Consider the following 23560-nt stretch of genomic DNA (forward strand, 5'->3'; position numbering starts at 1 on the left):
GAAAAAGAAAGGAAGAAATATCAGTTTAAATTCTATTCCCTTCCTGGAAGCACATACGGTTCATGCAAGGAAATATGCTCGAGTAGTTGTCATGAAATATGCGACAATGGAACCGAAATTACCCGGACACACTTTATAAAGAACTGAGGGCGACTTGAAAGGTCTTCTTCACAGACCTACTAACTTTCAAAGGCGAATAAAGCAGGTGTTAGTTTGAGTCACTAAGCGTTTAAGAGGTTCTTAAGATTATTTCTTGGGGTGACGCCCTGTTAACTGAAACTTTAAGCCATGAGGCAAGTGTTAAAGTCGATCTCTCGATGCGCTGGTATTTCATCGCAAACCAGCCGTTTCAGTGGCTAGCGTCGTCAAAAAGGCCTCTGCCGGTTCGGGGTTTACGAGAACCAGCGACGAAACACATGAAAACACCTAATTTTATTTTAGTCTTGTAGTATAAATCCCGATATCGACTTCAAAACTCAAGGAATTTGATACATAATCAGCTTGATATAGCCAGAAAATGGATCAAGGCGAAAAAAGTGTCGCATACATACTCGCGTATATACCGCAGAAACAGGAAGCCGCGCGGGTTCACACCACTTTCCAGTCAATAGCAACAGAACAGAACAATAAACATCAAGAAACAGAACAGTGGCAGAGGCAATCTCAAATTTGTGGTTTTTTTTTCTCTTTTTAACAGTTTTCTTTGGCCAGGAGAACCGTTAGCATTTGACACTACATTAGTGTAGTCCATAGAGGAACAAGATCGATTGGGTTTCATGTCAAACGATCCTCTCGACCAACTGCAAATCCTTTTTTTATAAATTCTCTTTCTGAGTCACGCGTCCGTTTTCTTCTCTAAAGAAGCCTGTATGTCTGTGAAATTCTTTTCACTTTGCATTTATTTAAAATATTTTGATTCAGTTGCAATGCATAATTGCGACCTATGTTTCGAAATACGCGGTACCCAGAATAGTGTTCTCATTGCATGTCACTTGATAAACAAATAATAGAAATTTTGAATTCTGTTATTGCAGTTTGTTATCAAAAACAAAAGTTGCTCTACTCTCAACTTACCCTTTTAGGAGTCAAAGCCTTTACGATGTACCTGCAAGAGTGAAAAGACATATACCTTGGTCTCAGTATGTTTCTGTGTAATTTCTAGATCAAGTTTGAAACAATATATATGCTGTTTAAGTCGATGGAGATCGGTCGCAGACAAAAAAAAGTGATGGAGCCACATATAGAATGTGAATGGTTTTTTTTTTTTTTCTTTTTCATTTTTGAGATTGAGCCAAAATTCTGACATAGCCAACTCACTGGGGTCATGATATTTTCATGGACATTGCGTCAGTCAGAATGTTTGGGGGGTTACGGCCCTCCCTAGCGCGTTCAGTATAGCTTTACGTCATATTTTGTCCCAACTTTTTATCAAACTACATTTTACAATATTGATTTTCATGTTTTATATTTGGACAGGCTCTCAAGTGTAATCTCTGGACTGAAAATATAGTAATTGTCAACATTGTTTGCCCGTGATTGAACGCACGCCAGTGTTCTGTCGATAACGTGGCGATGGAAACCTAACTTTTCTAGTTAGACTGAAAGTCAGTCATCGTTAACGTACAGTAGCTTTAAATTCTATAAGAAAGGGAATAACATTCCTTTGCGAGGAGTCTGGGAGGGCTTGATCAGTTTAGGAACCATATACAAACGCATGCCGGGATTCTTGAGATAACGTCGCTCTGTTGCAGACGAAACATACAAAACAAGCAGAATTGAAAAACAAAACGCGAACTTTGAGTTTTGAGCTTTGAGATTTGCCAAAAATATACATTTCGAACTCAGTACCCTATTTTGTTTCCATACCTAATCTAGCATATTGATAGTTTTTCGTCATGTTTTGTCCCAGTCTTTAATATCGGCAACATAAATTTTACAGTTTAGTTTTTCATGTTTTATATTTCTACTGATGAACTTTATTGTTTGCACGTAGTGGAACGCCATGCCGTAGATAATGGAGAATATATTCCAGACATACTAGAGTCAGTCTTCAGTAGAATTGCTTTAAATTCAATAAGAAAGAGGGCAGAACATTCCACTGCATGGGAGGGCTTTAATTTAAGGAACCGTGCATGTACAATTGCATACAAAAATCTTCAGTTATGTAATCCGCGATGAAATTTGATAGATAGTGAAACAGAAAAAAAACACAAAGCTTTAGGGAGAAGACTAACAGAATCTCTTAACTGTGGAACGTTTACACAAGTGTACGTTGTTAGAATTATAAAATTTCAACGGCTTACCCTTATATAAAAACTTGTCGTTCACATGTTCGCGCGGTAAGTCTGTTAAACGTGAGCAAGAGACCATGATATCTCTTTTCTTGGCGTGAGAGATGACAATCTTCGTGCAAAGTTTCAAGTCCTGCTTTAATATCACTTATATATAGCACCGGTTTGAGATTTATGGTATAGTTACTTGATCAATGATGGCGGGCACATACGGTGCCCTCAAGATCTATTTTGTTTACCACTGTCTTCATTTTATTACTCAGTTCTCTGAGTTCTGCAGCAGCCTACATAATTTGCATTGGTCAGAAGTAAAATTCTTATTAAAATTCCAACTTTTGTTAAGGTTTTTTCTATCCGTTCAATTGTTTAGTCGTTTCTGAATAGTTTTCCTTTCGTGCGAGCATTAACAAAATCAACATAGTTGAAGACACTCTCAGATAGCTCATTAAGACGTTAGCACCATCTACTCTTCACAAGCTCGTCATAAAAGCTCTTGACTACAACCGTAGCCATTGCAAAGTAAGAATATCCTCGACTGAATACATGCTTCGTCATTGAACTTGAGTAACTGCCAAAAGAAACAAGGAATTAACAAGAGGGTTTAACACTGTTGGCCTGCCTGCGTCAGAGCTGTCAATACTTGGGCAGGAAGTACGTTCTTCACCGAGCCAAACATTTAAGACCGATGTTTACATTTCCTGTTACAATCGAAGTTGTGGACAGTTGCGGGTCAACTGTTGATAAGGCTGGATTTTTCATGTCACAGTAAACTAAATTTATAGACAAAAACAACAAACATGCTAATTTAGAGCCCCGATTAAACTTGTTCAGTCTTAATTAAAAACTGTAGCTAATAAAGCATTTTCAAAGCTCATAGTTGTCTGCCTTGCATTGGAAAGGGACCAAATACTTGAAATCCTGCACTGAGACCCCTGTAGGCCCCACATGTAGCTTTTGGACGCGGATCAGCTTTAAAAAGCCGTGTGAACAGGGCGTTGATTGTGATAAAAAGGATAATATATTAGGTCAAATGCTGGGCTGATGTTACACTGCAAAACTGGAAGAACTTCTACGAGCTTAGAATCAACAGGAAGACAGAAACAGAATGTGACTTACTGCAACGAGAGAACAGTGACATTCCACCGTCTGGAACCTATTTGTTCGCCATCCGAACAAAAAAAGAGTTCTAAGACACTTGGACAATAAACTTTGCGAGCGAACCGATTCCAGTATTTGTCAGAATACTAGTTGAGTGAACTGTGTGACACAACGAGCCGTTTTGTTGTTTTCTCACTAACCTATTTGATGATAGAAGTGCATGAAACGCCCTTCAATAAACTGGTATGCTCGTTTCACGATTCAACCAATCAAACAATTGTGTGACTGCCAAGGGTCCTTGCTATTCGTAATTTAGTTAAAATGACGTGCGAAATTCCATTTACTGCGAGACAATCGGTAAGCGCTATTAATCCCAATTCGTTTTGCCAACGCACTCTCCTTGATCGACTTTATTGAAAAGTCGATTTTCGTCTCGTTCTTAACCGCAAGAACTATTCTTTTTTCACCCCTAAGCCTCGTGCAACGGAAAAAGGAGGTAACAATGCACAGGAAACAATAAAAATCCAGCAAATAAGTGTTCCACATCCACGAAAAATAGATATACCGGTTCCAAAGGAGACGAACAAAAGGCAAAAGCAAACAACGCTGTGTGAATAACAAAGGCTTGGTTTTGATTTGGGACAATCAAAATTTTGACAATCGCTGTGGCATCCATTTAATAACGAATCACTTTATAGAAGTTGAGTTCCTGTGCGTACAGTAAGCTCGATTAGACTTTCGCGCTCAAAAAATTATATAGTTTCTCGAGTTCGTCCGACCGCACTTTGTCAGACTGGGTGTTGTTCGAATCTTCTTCACAATCCGGGTTCATTTATATGCAGTCTCGTCGTCTCAAAACACAATAGACTTATCGCGTTCTCTTGAATTTATGTGATTTAATAGAAATGGAAATTTTAACCGTCAATCTTATCACAATACAATTTTGGCAAAACTTTATTTTATACATGATGAAACTGAAATGAAATGAATCTGAAAAACTGAGGTAATTGTATTGCTATACAGAATGATCTGTGGCAATAAGCTGGGCGGTGAACCAACGAAATTGCCATTAATAACAATCTGATCGATCGAAGCGTACTGTATGACTTGAATCGAAAAGGACAATGCGGAGCCTCGCTGACTACTATCTACTGCCTAGTGGAACAAAACTGTTCTTATTTGATCATTTAACGCAACGGGAAAGAGAAATTTTAGTAGAAGAAAAACAGTGTTAGTGCACACAAATAGTTGCATGATTTTCAAACGACGTAAATAAATTCTCTAACCGCAGAATATACTGTAATAGCAGTATCTGTTTCGTCTTTGGACCGTGAGGTCAATTACAGCGACTTGCTTGTAAACCATACAACAATAAATCTCCTAATGTAACACAGTGAATGATACAGTACACCAGTGCATCATGTATACGCGCTGAATCATCGCCAAAAGCAATCGACTTCCACAGTTTTGATTACCAAAAAAAATTTGACCAATTATTGGAGTAATTAAGAGATGCTCACCTAGTCGCTTTGCTCTTGTGATCGGATGTTGTAGTTTTGTAACCATGTGCTTGAGTTTATCCCCTTTCAACTGATTAAACTTTCTTTGAAACGTATATAAGGTAACGCTTTTGTGTTGTTGTAGCTCTTCGTTTCATATAGAATACGCTATTACAGAGTGGTATTTACAATCTAAATTGATCATGTAATCTCTTTACTTTGATAGCACATGAATTGTACTTTTCCATTGTTTACAAGTTTGAGCCTGATTGGTTCTTTGCCACCATACCCATAATCCCCCTTGGCATTGGCAAGCGTACTCTTGTTAGTACTTTTACTGTCCCTTTTGTGGTGTTTTCCTGTGAAACAATAACGAATTCTACCAAAAAAAAGCGTTTTAGCCGTGATTTGCTATATAACTGGGAGTACATTACTTTGAAACGTTGCAAATTCATCAGAAAAGTAATCTGAAACTTTCACGCGCGCTTTTGCTCTTTTGGATTTTTTGATGTTGTTTTAACGTGCCTTCGTTTTATTTTTTTAATAGAGACTATACATTTTAAAGAATGGTTGTCACATTATTTTAGAATTATTTCTGAGAAACGTCAAACTGATGCCTGGCTCATTGGATCAAAGCCCATGGCCAACAAGTCAGTCTAGAACAATTATTGACATTGATATAATAATTAGCCGGAATCCATTAGGAAGTGGGATTTACTTCGTGATCACTTACGGTTTTAATTTTTACGACATTCCTTTCAAATTTTACTGAAATGCTGTTCTTATTGTTATGTTGTGGCTAGAGTTTAGAGGTGTTTATTGCAAAAATTCTGCAAATCGAAGGAAAACCTGGCAACGATTTTGTAACTTTGACTCCAAACCTGGAGTCAGGGTGCCTTGACATCCAGCTTCAAAGGTGTATGGTTATCCGCAAGAATAAGCCGGAGACGGAGAAAAGAAGATTGATTAAAGTACTTCCTGTTATAAACGGGATTATTTTCTCTCACTATTAGTACCTTGGCCTTACAAGGTCATTGTTGTTGTTGCTTATGCAAAACAGTTAGACTGCGTGTATTATCGGCTGAAGTGTGTTGCGCGTGTATTGTTGTTTTTGTTTTCAATTTGGCGTCTTCACGATTTCTTAGTCTTGTTTGTAAAATTAAGACGAATTGTAAGAATTGCGAACGTCTTCGAATCAGCCGAGAGAAGACGATTTCCCATTGGACGTTCAGGAATTTCAGGAATGCGGCAAAATAATAGGACAGTGGCATTCAAATTGACGGACTGAAGGAGATATCATATCGTTACTAATTTTCACTTGCGCTTTCTCGAAACTTTACGGTCGTGTCCCAAAATATCCCAAATTTGATATGACTCCAAAAAAAAAAAAAAAAAAAGATTGAGCAGCGTCAAATGAGGGTGCTGTTCAAGAACCTTTTTTTAAAAAATGGCCACACACAAGGCGTTTTATCAAACTTGAAAGTTACAACCACCTTGAACAGCATAATAAACAGTACCACATGAAAGTACTGCTCAGTAGATGGTCACACACTGAGGGTTTCATCCACAGACTTAAAATTTAGAACCACCTTGAACAGCATAATAAACAGTAACACATAAAAGTACTGCTCAGTAGCTTTCACTTAAATGGTCACACATACATGAAGGGTTTCATTCAAAGACTTTTAGAAATTATAACCGCCTTGTGTAGTACAATAAACAGTGAAAGTCAGTTGCCCACTTAACAGCTTTCATGTACATCATGTTCACACTGTGACGTCCTGTGTCCGTAAACTTGCTTAGAGAAAGAACATTAAAGCACAATAACGTTTTACTTAGTGGAGGTTACTTAGCCAGAGAGTACAAATGAGAAACATTAAAATAGGTATTGCACACTGCCGGGATACATAACTGTCGGTGTTGACTGGTATTTCCACTCTCTCTGCGCTCTCTTTTTGAGTTTAAACCGCATTTAAGGCAAATCTTTGCAAGAAATAAGCTTAAGCCATTAAACAAGGATTTCTACTGTACTAATAGATTTTAGGTCACATAGTGCGAATTAAAAAAATACGCTCAACGTTGACCATGAATTGTTGTGAGCTCCAAATTGAATAAATAGTGATGACCCAAAGATCACCCCACCAGGTATTGAAAATAACTCTCCCAGTTAAATGCATGTGTAGCTACATAAAAACAAGACTTAATAGATTTGCAATAATAGATTTTACAAGGTCACAGGGTGAGAATTTAAGGAAAATAGGCTCGTCTTTAAATCATTGTGAGTTGCCCAAAGATTACCCCAGCGGGCATTGAAAATAACTCGTTCAATTAGATGAAAGTTAAGCTACACAAAAACAAAACTTAAATGGATTTCTCAGCTTTAAGGAGCCAAGTTTTAGACAAATTAACTTAAAAGATTTAAAAGAAGGTTTCTGTCAAACCCGCGGACAATTAAGTTTCGACATGTTTGCCCTCTGATAAGTACGACTTCCTAATTAATCACTTGTGTGTTTTTTTTAATCGTTTAATAATAATTTAATTAGGATTCAACTTTCATTTGAACGCAGTATGGATGTGGTATGGCATCCCAAAGAAATCTTGCGATTTTTCCCGCCGTTTCCGTAGCACGTTCTTTCTTTTTGGTGATTCACTCTCGAGCCGGGATTACCGAATATTCCTTTTGAAGCCTTGGAATAACTCTACAGTGAACATCTCTCAGAGATCTCCCGATAGAATAAACCAAACTATCTTTTAAGAGAAAGATAGATGCCTTTTTTTCTGGAGTTTTACCAGGCCAGTAAGTTACTTAAAGGGGCTAGAGGGTATTAGATAAAGCACCACTGTATAAACAGGACACAAAGATCCTTAACATAAATCCTGGGGCTTAAAAGGAATGGGGTTTCCTTTTACCATACTTAAAATTTCTTCGGAAAGAATTAAAAAGCAATACAAAAACGAGGAAGGGCATATGTTTTGGCTCTCGTTCTTTACAGATGAAGCATAGCTATTCAGTTATGGTGTAAAGCGAAGCAATTTAGGTACTGTTGTCCGCAGAAGCTTAAAATGTTCAACAATTTCACTGACTTAGAATGTACCTTGAATCATTAAGCGGTCATGTCACGGCAAGCTTTGGATACTTTGAACAAGAATAATAAGCTCGTCAACACTTGATTTGGTGCTGAAATCTGGACGGAGATTTTTCTGCAGCAAGGTAGTGAAACAATGCACCTTGTATGTCAGGAACATTTACAGAATATGGGTTACCTTGAGTAGATCAGCCTTTGGACTTTTGAAGTCACAGCTGATGATGGCGTGACGTAGACTTTAACCTTGTAATTACCGTCAAGACCTGTGATTAGTCTCTGTTAGTCAGCGGGCGTTTAGACCCGGGGGTACTCCCAGAGAAATTGGGTGGGGGCGTTCGGCTCGAGTCCCAAAACCCGCTTAAAGACCAAAATTTGCAATTTTACCTACCCTGTTTACTCTATATAGCCCATATAAGGGAGCACCCCCCCCCCCGGAGTTTTAACCGCAATGATTACCTTTCTATTTCACTTCCTTGCAAGAATGCAAAGCAATTGCAAACTTTGCTCCACTAGTTTTGCGATTCATAGAAGTGGGTTTCAACTGCTTCAATATCAAATGTTTGCCGATAATTTGAAGAAATTTAGGCTACCAAGCAGAAAAGAGCAAAATTGAAAAGCTAGCATAATGCGTTCTTGCGGTAAAACCCGAGACGCGATCCGTCGAAATGTAGACGACGATTTCCGGTAACTGGCGAAAATACAGTGATTTGAACATTTCATCAAAAAGTGTATTCTTTTAGAGAACTTTCGTCACAAGGGACACATGCCGGGGCTCTTTCTTGAGCACTGTCGTAAAGATGAATATAAACTCGGCACCTGCTTCAGATTGAAAGGTTATCTATAAACTTGGTCGTGAAAACACCAAAACTTGCATTCTCCAATCACCGAAGAATGTCAGTTTTGGTGTTTTTAGAGGGATTTTAATTTACACTGATTTTACGGAAGACCCGGCTACAGATGTCTATCTGGAGGTCACGAGAAGTCAAACCTGCCTTACGCGAATCTTATACCGTTTCCTCTAGACGGAAAATTCTCTGGTACACAACGTGACATTGTCCACGAGATTTAAGGCTTTCACTGAGAAGCGCTTTACTCGGATAGCTTTGACTTAGCAAAAACTCTTGTGAAGAAACGGGTCTGTCCACTGAAATTGTGAATTCTGGCACATTCGCGTCCCTTAACGCGGTGAAAATATCAGTTTTACTACACAGTTTTTGAAGCAAGTGTGCAGCAACTCAAAATGAAGTGCAGAAGGACATGGAGTTATAGGTAAATGTTGGGCCCACGGCAAGGTTTCCAATTATCACCTTGCAAATTTTGTAGTCATGTCAAATGATTATCTTAGTTTGAGTACACTCTGCTTAATTATCAAACAAAAACATGCACTTACTCAGAAAGACAGATGAGGCCTACGCAGGACTCAATGTAAATTAGCTCCTGCACTGTGTTAAGGCTGTTTGATTTCCGATCCTCTTTTGTGGTACTGATTCAGTGTATCAAAGTCCCTTCTCTTTTACAAGGAGCCCATTGGTTATACATTAAATGCTTTTCTATATATCAAAACGTCAATGAATCCATCGTTCTCGTACAAACCTAAGCCCCAATCGCATAGAGCCGTATCTGTTTTCTTTTCTTAATCCGTTAAGTGACTGGCCTGCGCCCAAAGCTTACGGTGTCCCAAAGCATTCCTGTCAGGGTTTTGTTCTGTTTTCCATTCAAGCTTATGCATCATTTATAAAGGAAACGCTGCGAAAGAAGATTAATTCTCGATTCTTAACTAAATCTCTGCGATACGGCGACGCCATTAGCCAAGTCGTCTTAATCCCACCTTTTAAATAGGATTATGGCAAAAGACTTGACTCATCCTGTAGGGTTATTTTAGTGTGTCCTCCAGTTTCCTCCGGCCGTCTTCCAAGTCCAATTATCAAAATGCGCAGTTCTTGCCATGATTTGAAGACGGTGGGCCGGGGTGGAGGGATTAAACTTGAATCATACGAACGATAAAAAGACAACAAGGACGGTTCAAATGGTCGACTAGACTATACTGATCCTTGATCGGAGCCTGGTATGAAAAGGGCAAACGCGTACACGGCATGTCTCGACCCAATTCTTTGTAATGAGCTCGACACTCGGCCGCTCATTATTACCGGAATGGAAATACCAAATAACATTCACCGATAAACCATTGTCGGTTTCTATCTATGTGAGACAAAGGCCATAGATCATGAAGAATTAATATCTGACTGTGCATGTGGGAAACAGATTCACCACGTTACTACAACGTCTTTCACGTTTTGATAACTCGCAGCTGCGCATGTCATTGACCACCCTTCATGATACGTCACAAGCTACCAACACACGATAAAGGGATTAACTTTGGAGATAACACAAATATGCCATGTTATTCCTTTATCGCAAAAAGTTCTATTTTAATCGAAAAAGAGCGATGTACTAGGAATGATCTACTCGTGTGACAAGGTTAAATTAGACTGAAGGGCATGCTATGAATGGACTCCAAACTACGCGGTGATTTCGTCTTTTACCGCCAAACATGGCTGTGCTGAAATGATTTTAAGTTGACTTAAAATTGTATTGGATGAACTGCGTGTTAAAGAGGCAAATAAAGGCAAAAGAGTGAGCGAAAGGAACTCTCAGTCAAAATTGAGCGACTTGTGTTATTATATTAGTGTACTTCAAGTTTAGCCAAAGGTTTTGCCGTTCGAGAAGCAGATGCTGATCGATTATCTACTTTATCGCGAGTGTTCGTAAGTGCACCACGGTCACCGCTGGCATCGTTGCGCCACAGTCACCACTGGCATCGCAGCTTCCACTCCAGATTCATGATACCCATCTAAACTGAGCTCTTTTTCTCGGTCTTTCAGTCAACTGAGATCAGGTTCAGTTGTGTCTTAGATTCAACGAGTCTTTCGCCCGATGAAAGGCTGTAAATAGAATTACTGGCTCTAGAACTTTCTCTACAAGAGGGACACTTACAATGTAATTATTAGATCACTGAGAGATCAGCTTTTAATAGTTTAACCCCTTTCACCTCAGAATAAAACCATGAATCCATTAAAGGAACCTTGAGTATACGTATGTTACCAATCATGAAAGCTATTGAGCAGAACCGACTAGGCTCTTGTGGTTCTGTTTATTATGTTGTATAAGATTGGTCAGACGTTGTCATATTAGTACTACCAGTAATGTGTGACAACTTAACTGATCAAAAAGAAAAGCGCCCTGGCGGTTTGTTGCAGTTTGGCCTCGCGATGCTGTGACAAATTAAAATGGTAAATGATTGTCCAATTTCGAACAACATACAGATTTTACCTTGGAAAGGTTAATCGCCCAATTATCCGAGTAGACCAAACCCGTTAAGAATTGGATTATGAAAACCTTTGCTATCAGCGAGACGGATCTAAAGTAAGGCTTATCTCTTTCGAGTTCAATTATTTGCATTCTTCTGCTTAGTGACAGAAACATAGCAGGAAGCTAGGCTGTTTAGTTATCTCTCAGGATGGCCGGCATTGCTCAGATGTTTTTGCAAAACTGGCGAAATAAAAGAAATGGCGCCAAATAACAAGGATGTGGTGATGATCACACTGATGGGCTCTACTTGGTCTCCACTCGTTTTCAGCCATGCACGTTCGCGCCTGGTTACTAACTCAGCCCTTGATCCTTTCGCTGACCAAAATTGTCGAGGACTCTGTGGCGAGGTGGAATGTTCTTGTTTTGATGCCAGACTGGTAGCTAAAACACCTGCGGGAATGCTTATGTTCCTATACAGTTACTGTGAGTGATCAGAATCCAGTTTTCTTACTATTAGAACATCAGGTTATATTGTCTGACAGAAAAGTGGTCATGTGGCGAGAATATTGGATATAGTGTTTTTTGCATATATCGTTGACGGGGTTACAACCAAAAGATTCCTAATTAACAAAATCTTACATGAATCGAAATGTGTGGCTGAACAATTAAATAATTCGTAGTTGCTAAAGCCGGAAATGATTAACTAGTTCTTTTTCTCTCTACGTCGCAGTTAACTTCGCCGTTTGGCCCCTAACGACTGCATCAAGTGAACTTAGATGCTGAAATCAGCTTGGCAGACTAGGCGTGTCGTTAGAAGGAAATTGCGATATATGATGCAACGTATAACACATTTTGCTTATTTCCATGGACCGAATGCCAAATTGTAGAGTGAGAATGTCGGTTCAAACTTGAAACTTGGCGAATAACCGAGCTGCTAAAGACCTTACAGGAGACAGTCCGCAAGCAAACCCTGGGGCTGGTTTCCTTATAAAGCTGTTGCAGACATCAATGTTTTTCTTGCCCAGTAATAAATCATTTCATCCGTCCATATAAACAAAGAACAAACCGCGACGGCGAACAACATGTGGACCACATACATGAATAAATACAAACGATGCGCGACCTGTGGTTTTGGGCGCGAAAAAAGCGAAAACAACACCAAAACACACGAGAAAAAATCTCCGCGGGGGTTAGCTTTTCATTGATAAGTTTTTGCTTTACCTACGTATGCAAAACAGTGGGAAATAGGAAGAATAAGGCTAGCCGCTTAGATGATAATTACTCCGTAAGGTCGTAAAAATGTCTAGGTCAGTAGAATTGGATAACTCTATATGTAAATCATAAGTTACAAAAATAGTGTAAGGAACAACGTCGAGACTGGTCTTGTTAACCAAAAAGCTGTTATGACCAAAATGCCTTCAAGCGAAAGTTTAACACCACTGTCTAGAAACTATTTTTGTTTCTTTCTTTCTTTTCACTAACTGATAAACGAGCGGCCCTGACAGTTGATTTATCACCATCATTTATCAAGTCGGCTGATAGTGAGGTTTAAGCTCTCCTCGAACAAAACAAAACAAAACAAAAGTCGTACCTGCATCAAATTAAGCTCTCGCTGGTGAGAAAAAAAAAAAAAAAAAAAAAAACGCCGCCCTTCTTTTGTGGAAAATCTTGATTGGCTTGTTTACGACGACGTCAAGGTTCTCGATCGCGTGGACTTGACGTAGTTTTACCGTGAAATCCCGCAACAATTTTCACCAAGTGTTCCTTAGTTTAGCACTGTCAATGATACAAGTGATTCATTCGTCAGTGTACACACCTAACGGCTTGCCAGCGGGAATCCAGTCTTTTGAGGTTTGTTTGTGTGCATATTTTGGCACAAACAAAGCGTTGTCTTTCGTCAGTGCCTATAGGCTAGCAAGTCGACAGCTGTGAGAGTAAGAGTGCTCTTATTATTCGCACAGCTGTGTGAAGACCTTGAATGAGCAACTTTGATGGGAAAGACTTCGGAATTCTCAGTCAGACTTCCGCATTTACAGTAAAAACCCACACTACTACGCTGATATGCTCTTCTTCCTCGTCGCGGGGTCTTCTTGCTAAGTGGTGGAAAAAGCGTGATAATGGCGCTCTTCTTTTTCTGTCTTTATTTCTCATTTTTCCTGTTTCTCTCGCATTCTAAGAGCCTTGAACAGGCTATGGCTAACCGGAGGCCAACACGGCGTTATACACAGTACACAGTCAGTACCGATATTTCAATGCCACCTTGTGCTATCCTCAGTAACAGCCTAGAATTCCTTAGATACGTGTTTTACTTCTTATTTTATTCAATCTAGCCTCATTCCTTATTCAGTTACTGTTCAGTCGCAGTTAGTTTCAATCAGTTCAGGCTATGTACTGGTGTAACTCAACTCCACTCCACTGAGTTTGCACACAGCTAAACAAGGCCATCATATTTATCTAGAATTCCTTAGATACATGTTTTACTTCTTACTTTATTTAGTCTAGCCTCATTCAGTTACTGTTCAGTCGCAGTTAGTTTTCATCAGTTCAGGCTACGTACTGGTGTAACTCAACTCCACTGCACCGAGTTAGCACAAAGCTAAACAAGGCCACCATATTTTCTCACTAGAATTGAATCCCAACGCATCGTTTTAAATATTGTTTTTCTACTGTTTCAATGATCTGATTCATGATCTCCAGGGGTACAGTGAACAGAGTTAATCTCGAACATACCACGTCACTAAGTTCCACTTTCTAGTCAGAAACGATCATTGTTTGTTTGTTAATTGCGCTAATTCATTTAACTAAACAAAGTTACCTTCATTCGTCGATGAAATGAGCCGTGGTGTGTGATCATTTAGATGAAAGCTAGTGAATAGTACTGTCTTGCGGTACTGTTTGTTTGTCAATATTTTGCCAACTAAACTTTGATATTTTCTTTAATGGGGAGTATTTACACGTACTACTGAAAGTGACTTGTTACTCGACGTCTAATTTCTTTACTGAGAACAGTGTTACGTTGTTAGTCAGCCATTCTTTTCAACTAGTAATTTCAGTACCACAACAGATATTTTTCAACAACACAGTTGGTGGACCGGCCTGTTATTAAGCTTTCGATTGAAATCTCTCCCTCATTCAAGAAGTTACTAAACGTTCAATACCAGATCTGATAAATTCACAACGACACGTGGCGAAGTCAGAAGTGCCGCGCACGAGATTTTTAGCTAATTGCGTTTGAGCCCTGAAAGATTTCTTGCTTTATTCGCGAACCATTGTGCACCACGTTAGCATGATTCCACATATATATTGTATGCATGCCATAATGCCCTTTGCTCGCAGGTTAGGATGAAATATCGCCATGGGAAAACGTCGCAATGAATCGACAACTGAAGCTCACAGACACTTAAGTTGTTTTCAATTCTGGTGATTTTATGTTCACACTTACTGCCAGGGATTTGTTGCGCATTATTGCTTAAAGTAATATGTTGCAGTGTTAAACAATTTTTGGAAAAAGGCATAAGGAAATAAAGTAAGAAACAACATGCTGTTAAGGTTTTTATCCATTGAGCTAACAGGGCTATAGCACGGTGACTAAATGACAGACACCCCTTGTATACTTGACATTATTGGCCAGATTTAACTTGTTAACAGCTTAACTTGTTTGCATGTGCCTTTAACTGTAATTGTTTTGTGTCAGCAAACTAATGATGAGCCAGCCAGGCTCGCTATTGAAGGGCTCAGTGCAAATATGAATGATACGGTTGGAAAAACAATGAAACAGCTCGCACGTACTGTACTTATATAGTAGCTATATCACCGTTTTGTTTTAAACTTACTACGAAAACAAGCAAGATTTTCGGGGTTGGTGATGCGATGTTATACGACGTGATTGATCCTTGAATAAGGTTGAAGCCCTAAAGTAGACGGTTAATGGCTTGAGAACTAAAACGAGAAAGCTGTACGATTGTGTAGTTTCCGCGCGCTTTGAGTACGACAGGATAGATATTGCCACTCACATGTAGTGTCAAATGATATCCGGCCATTTTACGACGAAAGTTGTATTACAGAGTCACTGGACATAAAATATCGTGAATACAACATTAACAAGATGGATCAGTGATTCTTCTGATGTTTTCAAAGAAACGGCAAGTTTAGGTTTTGAGCAAAACAGTTCCCGCGGTTTGAGATGAACTTAAAGATTGTCACATGACTATAGTCATTATCCGGTTCGACTAATCTTCACAGCACGCTCAGTAACAACAAACTGAAGGCAAGCCTAACTCAAACAACGGTCGGTTAAGTTCAAATCATTGGTAATCACGCATAGAAACGAAATTAAATGATCCTTTATACTAATAGTGGAAACGTAGTTGGACACTTAGAAACTCTGCTAGTTTATGAATACCCCGTTGTTATTGAAAAACGTCGTGGTTTTATGGACGTTAGCCTCCAAATTTGACGAAGCGTAACCTCAAGTTGAATCTTACAAACATTTAGCTACTTTAACGACGCTTCTCGAAAATGTGACTACCAATTCTACTGCTTTTCTGCTTACCTTAATCGTAGTCAAGAAAACATCAGATTTTGCTGTTTTCATTGACCATATGCGGAAGGTAGACTTGGATCCACTCACTTTGGACACTTAGATTGAAAAAATGCCCAAAACAACTCTAGTGGACCGGATCTCGTCATAGTATATCAATCAATATAAAACAATACGGTCATTTGCATTCAGTACATTGACCAACTACGTAGTCTGAAATCAAAATGAACCAGTGTTAACTCTTCACCTGTCAATTGTCCCAGTCAGCCCGCGCTTCCGACTTATTATTCATGAATGAATTAAACTGATCGTATCACAAGAGTGATATCTTAGCAACAAAACTCGTTAGTTCAAGAAATGAGTATCCTTTACGTTTTCATCTTAAGAGAGGGATTCCTCTGCGCCGGGCTTTGGAAAACAGTCGAAGGATTTGTATAGATCAAAACAAGTTAATATGCTCGCGGGCATGTTTAACATAAGAAGTGTTGCTCGAAATAAACCCAAAGGCAATTAATACTGTAAAATGAATAAGCTCATTAAATGGACTCAGTTCAAAAGCTGAGCAAAGATTAAAAAGATTTGCTTTATTGTTTGTGACAAGTTTTGATTTAAGCTTGCCCTTCTATTTTTGTTGAGACAAATTCAGGACTGTTCGATTTAAGATCACTTAAAGACTTTTCGTTCGTCGCAATAGCCGTGTCATCCCACGTGATTTGTAGTAATTTCTGTGTTAAAGGTAAGGACTTTGCCTGTTCCACGCAGTGACTGAACTGACTAACAAGAACAGCCGGTTTGCCAAACCAGAGTTTCAAGTTGTTTTTACCAAGAAGTACGTGGATGAAATCTGTTTTATTTGTATTATCCACGAGGTGAACCTAACATCATAGTTGAATGGGTAACATCTATTGAGAAGTTTATCAAGATTGAAGATCTTACAACATCATTTTGCTTCAAGGATGGTTTCCTTAATTTACTGAAAATTACTCAACAAATATGCAAACCCATTAATACTTGGTTTTTGGCGCGATTCCAGTCAACAAAGAGATTAACACTAACGTATTTTCTTTGTACAATACAAGCAGCAAGCTAAATATAACACTCAAATTGCGTTGTCCCTTACTCAGAAGTCTTCAAATACAGTTGTAACGTTCAAGCAAGAAAGAAGATTTTGTTTCATCATTGAAAATATATTGCGACATAGTCCTGATCGACTGATAACCAGTTCCAAGACTTAAACAATTAAGTGTTTAAAGTTACATCTTTGGTGTGACCATTCAAATGAAAGCTTATGAGCGGTTTTTTTCTCACGGTGCTGTTTACTAAATGGTTTTTTCAAAAGTGAAAAATGCGACTCTTTTCAGTTTATTTTTGATGTTTAGATCCCTAGGAGTGAACGAGTTAATTAACAAGTCACGTGTTTCATTGCTTACGAGCTGCTTCAGGCTGTTTTGACATAAAGTAACTCTGGTCTAACTTATATAAACTATACATAAACAGAATATCCAGTATCCAAAGAATCATGCGAAGTGTTTAGCTGGCCCAGAGCAGATTTAGTGATATCAATGATTGTTGTCCATATAGTATGTTCACCCGGTTTGATATTGGGTGGTATTATTTTTAAAATACAACTGAATGGCCCCCTGTTAATCACAGACAAGCGTTATCTTTTAAATCTACTGATGTGATAACTCATACAAAAGTTGAGTAAAGAGTTTGCAGAATCGTTTTTCCAATAAAGTGTATTGGACAAGATTTAGGTAGATAAACATTTTAGAGTCGAGAACTGTAATGGACGTGCATTAATGAACGGCTAGCGATGGTCATTTATTCCCAAACCACTTTGCACTTGAATTGCTGTCGAATTAACAATACCCGTGTCATTTATTTCCAAATACAACTGTGCCTAAGTGTTGTCTGATATAGCGCTTAGAAAGGGTAAGAACCTATATCAAGCACGTTCATGATGAAAGCCTCACTTTTTTTTTTGTTTTTCATCTAAAACGCCGATGCACTAGACGGCGGTGCCACGCTTCTGTGCCCATAAACCGAACTGATTAGCATTTTTTTTCTCAGTGGATAACAAAACACCAAAACAACATCTTGTTATTCTTTGACTTGCCCGGAAAAAGGAAACTTAAAGCTTTGCCAGTCAACTGCTGCGGAAATAGGGTGTGGAATATTGCTTTTCTTGGATAAATGCACCGTTTATGTTGTATTTTTACACTGGACTGTCAGAGTGTATTGACAGATGTTTTCGCGAATTGAAGTTGTCGCACTGAGAATATTAACAGTTAGAAAGGACAAAGAATGGGCGATTATAATTAAACCTGGTTTCCAAAGCAACTGCACACTCTACAGCATAACAGAAGCATAGCTTAGTAAGGACCTTGATGGATCCATCAAGAAAGTACTTTAACTTTATGACGTTAAACGTTCTTGATATACTAGCATCTATTTTGGTTATCAAAATTCTGCCTCTTTTAAGTTTTGTAGGCAGCTTTACTAATCGAGTGGAACATGCTTTTTCAGAGGGGGCAGAGGGCGGGAACCTGGGAGTAAACGGGGCGTATAGGGGGCCGGGCCACCTCTCTCCCCGGGGAGAGAGATGGCGGGAAGTGGGGTTAGTTCCCAAAGTAGCGGAAACCGGGGGGAAATTTTTGCAACGTTACGTAATGTTTTACCATATAAAAAGCACCATTGAAGAGGTGGAAACCAGGAATGAAAGTTAATGGATGCGGAAAATGCAGTCCGCCATGTCTCCCTCTCCATCTCCCGATGTGTTTGTCTTTTGCTTTGCACGGTATTTTGAGTTATTTTTGTATTGTAGTTTGTATATTTACTTCTTAGAGTAGATTCATTTCTTACTTTAGTTGTTACACTAGCTGTAATCCGTGAACTGAATAAGTGGACATCTTTTTTAGAAGATTATCATAAACTCACAAATGCAAAGACAGTGAGCATTAAACAATAGAAAGTGTGAGCAAACAACGTTGTTGACCAGGGGTAATTTTCGTCTTAATTGCGTTCTTGAGACAAGCTCGTCTCGCCTGTTTGGAGCCGGATAATTGAACCGGCTTGTTTCTTTCAGGTACTTAGCAAAGAACTTTAAAGGGTTAAGGCCGCAGATAAGGAAATGAGCTGTTGGAGTGATTACAAGTCGAGCTTTAACTGTAGCTCAGTTTCACGGCTGTTTTTATATAGAATAACCTGACTATGTTTCGCATGTGCGTGCAGCTAGAAGCCCTGTTGTCCGTGCATATTGTATGTGGTAATCATACTAAATAACCACTTATTGCAGGGCAAAAAGAATGTTTCAAAGCAATCCAACAGCAGCCATCTGAACAAACAAATGTTTCCAAACGGCCTAAAATGTCAATCGTTCAAATCATCCGATTTGGTGAACTTGATGCTTAATTTTTTCTCGACTGTTCTGCCATATATAATGTCTAATATTAGACACACTTTCAAACTCGGTGACTCTGGCTAAAACCTTTTTCATTCTCTCCGGTATTGGAGTCCATTTTGTGTTTATGTTTAAAATGATTTAGCTTGAGTTCATACCTTCATTTTCTATGCCGATAGTGTCGTCCAGGCTAGAACACATTTTTTTCCGCCCAGTGTAATTCAGAAGCAAGACTAGTAAGGTTTGTTTGATTTCAGCACCAGAGTTTTGAGATTGACTTTTTTGAGAAATACTGTCAGAGCATTGACCGCTGAGCTTAGAGATTCTGTGTGGTATCTTGATAAGAATCACGAGTATAATAATAACAATTTCCTGTTCCAGCAGTCAATAATCAGTCAAAAAAAATTGAAAACCTGTTGAGGCACTAATAACCTTATTGTCAACAAACTGAAAAAGATGGAATACAAATATTCAGAAACACCTTCAGATTTTTAACCCACTTTGCTAGGTCTAATAGTTCTATGTACTGGAAACCTTTTTGCGGAAAATAGTTTCCTTATTGAAACCAACAACGCAAGCTTAGTTAGCGCAAGTTAAAGAAAATTAAAACTCGGTGAGGGATCTAGAAAACCGCAATCTCTCCCTTGTGGTTTTCATAATTTGGTAACTTTAAAACCCATAACCTCGGTAAACAACCCCGCCGTTTATAGACAAATCCGTTTGAAACCAACTTTAGCTAAGCAGCGTTCAAAAATGTCTTAACTGAGTGATGATAAACTCGCATGGATATAGATTAGTAAGATTCTTTCGAGATAAACCCTCTCTTCTTATTTCGTGCATCGAGGCGTCCCTCTCTCGTAATTAGTTTGTAATTGATTGTGCGCCTTTTTCTCGATTTTACTGTCAGTGTAATGCTTGACTGTTGAGGACACAGCGAGGAAAGCATGATCTACGATGCCACTCAAGCGCACTGATTGCACGATGTTATCCGTCGGGAACCGTAGTGAGGGGAGGTCAGTAAAGTACATTCGTCTTTACATAGTTGGTCTTTGGAAAGAAGGCCGCATCATAGTTACTATGGCCGCATCTGGAACCAGCCATCTTAAAATCGAGAACGCGCAATTGCATCTTTCAGTAGTTTCTGTTAAATGGAAACCATCACCACTTTGGGTGTAAAGACAATTTTATCGTCAAAAATGACTGTAGACACACCATATCTAGCTTTAATCACTACTGCGTCATTGAATCTTTTTAATCTTACCTCAAATTCTCACATCTACTCAGGTCCAGTGATCTCACAACGGTTGTTGATGTGATTCATATCACGCATATTAAGAAAACACACGAAAGAGGTCACCAGCCGCCGTTGTGTCGCCTTTCCGAATACCTAGTACTGCATGTGGTTGTGGTGTAGTAGCAAGTCAGAGGCCTACTATTGTTTATACAATTGAACAAAGCAACCTAAAAACCTTACGTCAATTTGCATCGAATGTCTACGAAGGAAATGAAAACAGCACAACAAGACGCGCCCTCGTTGTCATTGGTTCTCAAGCTAGTCACGCGCCATTCACGCCTATTGGCTTTGTTTTCACGCGCCTAAAATTGGTTCTTTTTTGTAAGCAACGCACTGACTCGAGAAATTAAAACGGGGTTGTCGCTAAAAACAGTGGATTACGCATACAGGCGTGGTAATTGCTCGACAACGACGACAGCCGAGGAGTGGTGTTGACAAATTATGAGTAGCTAAATAGAGTAAAACTGAATAATTATAAAACGAGACGACGAAAATGAATGTTCGACGAAACCATGATTGTGTAGAAATATGCTTGGTCTTTGGTTCAAGATATAGATCGTTTCAAATGTTCAGCGACTGCTCCTTTTAGACTACCTGCATCAGCATATAGCTTTCCTACGTGGTCTTTAACAATTATTTCACGAGCGCGCGTTGGATATGAGATGGTAAATAGCCAGCGAGACGCGTAGCGCCGTGTTGGCTATAATCATTTCATATCCAATGAGCATGAGTGGAATAATTGTTTTATTAAAAGCGCCCCCAAAATATAGAGAACTAAACTAAACTAAAACAGAAATGAAAAAGCCCCAAAATCATGCGTACGCTTACCATATTTGCAGAGTATGGTATAATGGCTCATAACACACGATGGCTAAGCCAATGAAAACTCTCGAATTGCATTATCCAATGATCCAGTTTTTAATAATAATATGTATACTTCCATTATTTTTGACTGGATTACCTCTACGTGCCGGAAAGGCCCACCTTCTTATATAAGCAACCCATCTCTGGTACGGGCAACTCCTTGAGATTATAAACTCAATCTACCTCAAACAGAATTGATAAGTTGTTATATGGGGCAATTTACTCAAGTTTTCCTAAGGAGGCCAAAATTCACCGACTGCACATCTGTGAAATACGCTCTTCTTCAGTAACAATTCAGTAGGCCATTTCTGAGTTGCCTTTTGCGTCTGTGTCAAAACGAGTCTTCTTGTGAAACCATTCATATGATAATGTGTCCACCCTACAGGTTCTATTTCATGCAAATCAAACTCATTTTCTTATGAAAGCTCTAGCACGAAGACTCGTTTTGAAACAGAGGTACAGGGTAACTTGGAAATGGTCTATTAGTATACTTGGACATTTGGACGCCTTTGTGATTGTGTTCAGTTATGTGCACTGGTTAGTTTTGTTATTGTTTTTCTCCTGGTTTTGAGTTTACTCTTTTCTTGTTTTGATTTGTCCTGTGATGACTTTTCCTAGAAGTGGACTGATTGTTCAATATAATTTTCTTTCCTGTGGAAAACACATTTTGGTGAAAAAATAAGTTAGTCATCAATTAATGTCTGTTTGAAATTCTGCACCTCAGATCTCTCTATAAATATTTTGGGAGAAAGTGCATGTTGGGCAGGAAATTTAAAGCCGGAAAATTGCTCTCCACTTTGAGACAGGTCTTCTAAAACTGCCAAAAGGTTCGATCCAATATGTAGTCTAAAATTCCTCACATAACTGTCATTATTTGGAAAAAGTTTTGTTTACGTGCTGCGCATGCCTTGTCTGACCCTCGACCGAGTCTGCCAGCAATCATTTTTCATCAATGACTATCGTATTTTATTTATCAATTTGTTAATTAATTTATTTATTTTATTTTTTATCAGTAACACCAACTTAACTTAATTAGACTTCATCTGTAGTCAATGTAGCCAAAGCTGTGCTAATTCCGCAAAGACAAGACCCTTTGTTTCACAATAAATTATCTCTATTGAGACGGGCGGACTTGAGCGACTAGTTAATGGGAGGCAGGAGTCTGCCCATGCAGAGCAATTATGCTCCTAGACGCTTTACAAAATACAAACCGAATTTTTGTCGTTTTTTTTTTTTGTATTGAGCCAATTTGGTCTGGTAAATAAATCCACTGCGTTCGTTATTAACTACTATGGTATAATGCTTGCAATTCTTGGTTTTAATGTTCTGCGATAAGATTTTTTTTTTATCTCCAACTGTTCATGTTCACGAGCTGGCTGAGGCCCCGTCCACACTACGCCGGGGAAATTTGAAAACGCAGCATTATTTCTACGGTTATGTAGGCCTACCGTCCACACTAATCCGCCACGAAAACAGAGCTTTTCAAAGCTGCTCTTCAAACGGGAGCCGAATTTGAAAACGCCGGCTTTACGTTTTAGTGTGGACGAAAAACACTTTGAAAGCGGAACTTTTCGAAAATGACGACGAAACGATAATCATGTTACTTAATTCCCTGCCCGAGTTTTCCTCAGACACAGCCTTAAATGACCGGTGCCGGATTGTTGCGTTTTCGAATTTCTCCGGCGAAGTGAGCACGGAGAACATTTGATGCGTTTTTCAGAGTCAGAACACCTTTTTCAACTTTCTCCGGCGTAGTGTGGACCCTGCGGCCTGCATAACAGATTGAAAAAATGGGAAACTCACCTTACACTGCGTCAGTTCAGTTGAAAACGTTTAGTCGAGAATCTGCGCTAGTGAGGGCTAACAATCGATATGCCTACTGACAAGCTAGACGACGTGATCAGACAAAATAAAAACGTGTCAACAAGAAGGTGAAATACAAGTTTTAAAATAACGTTAATTTAAACGTGCTATATTGATCTTTAAAGCTAAGAAAACAAAACGCAATTAAAAATTGAAGTATCACGACAACAGATCTAAGATTAAAACACCGATTTCCGTGTAACTTAATCTTTTATTGTTCGTCGAGGTAAACAACCTTAATGGGCGTGCAGTTCTCGTAGTAGGTGTTTAGTTAGAGATTTGTCTCCGTGTTTGAGCAAAACTAAACACGGTA

At 38.9% G+C, this 23560-nt stretch overlaps 1 protein-coding gene across 5 annotated transcripts in view; it reads right to left on the reverse strand.

Annotated features, from left to right (window-relative positions):
• The window catches only part of LOC110054075 (receptor-type tyrosine-protein phosphatase delta-like), a 60860-nt gene extending 37654 nt beyond the window's left edge, over positions 1-23206 (reverse strand). Inside the window, exons 1-2 of one of the 5 annotated variants that reach the window (XM_089286920.1) lie at positions 23188-23206; positions 1075-1105 (exon numbers count right to left, since the gene is read on the reverse strand). The gene's annotated coding sequence lies outside the window, so the exon portion shown is untranslated. Of the gene's footprint in view, positions 1-1074; positions 1106-4909; positions 5142-9364; positions 9914-15835; positions 15960-20487; positions 20675-23187 lie in introns of those variants that run through there. The other 4 variants (XM_089286917.1, XM_089286916.1, XM_089286918.1 and 1 more) reach the window with 4 other exon arrangements.
• Positions 23207-23560: the final 354 nt, after the last annotated feature.

This window comes from Orbicella faveolata, unplaced genomic scaffold (genome assembly GCF_042242905.1).
Source record: "Orbicella faveolata isolate gen_17 unplaced genomic scaffold, um_ofav_v1 contig_14, whole genome shotgun sequence".
Classification (NCBI taxonomy): Eukaryota; Metazoa; Cnidaria; class Anthozoa; order Scleractinia; family Merulinidae; genus Orbicella; species Orbicella faveolata.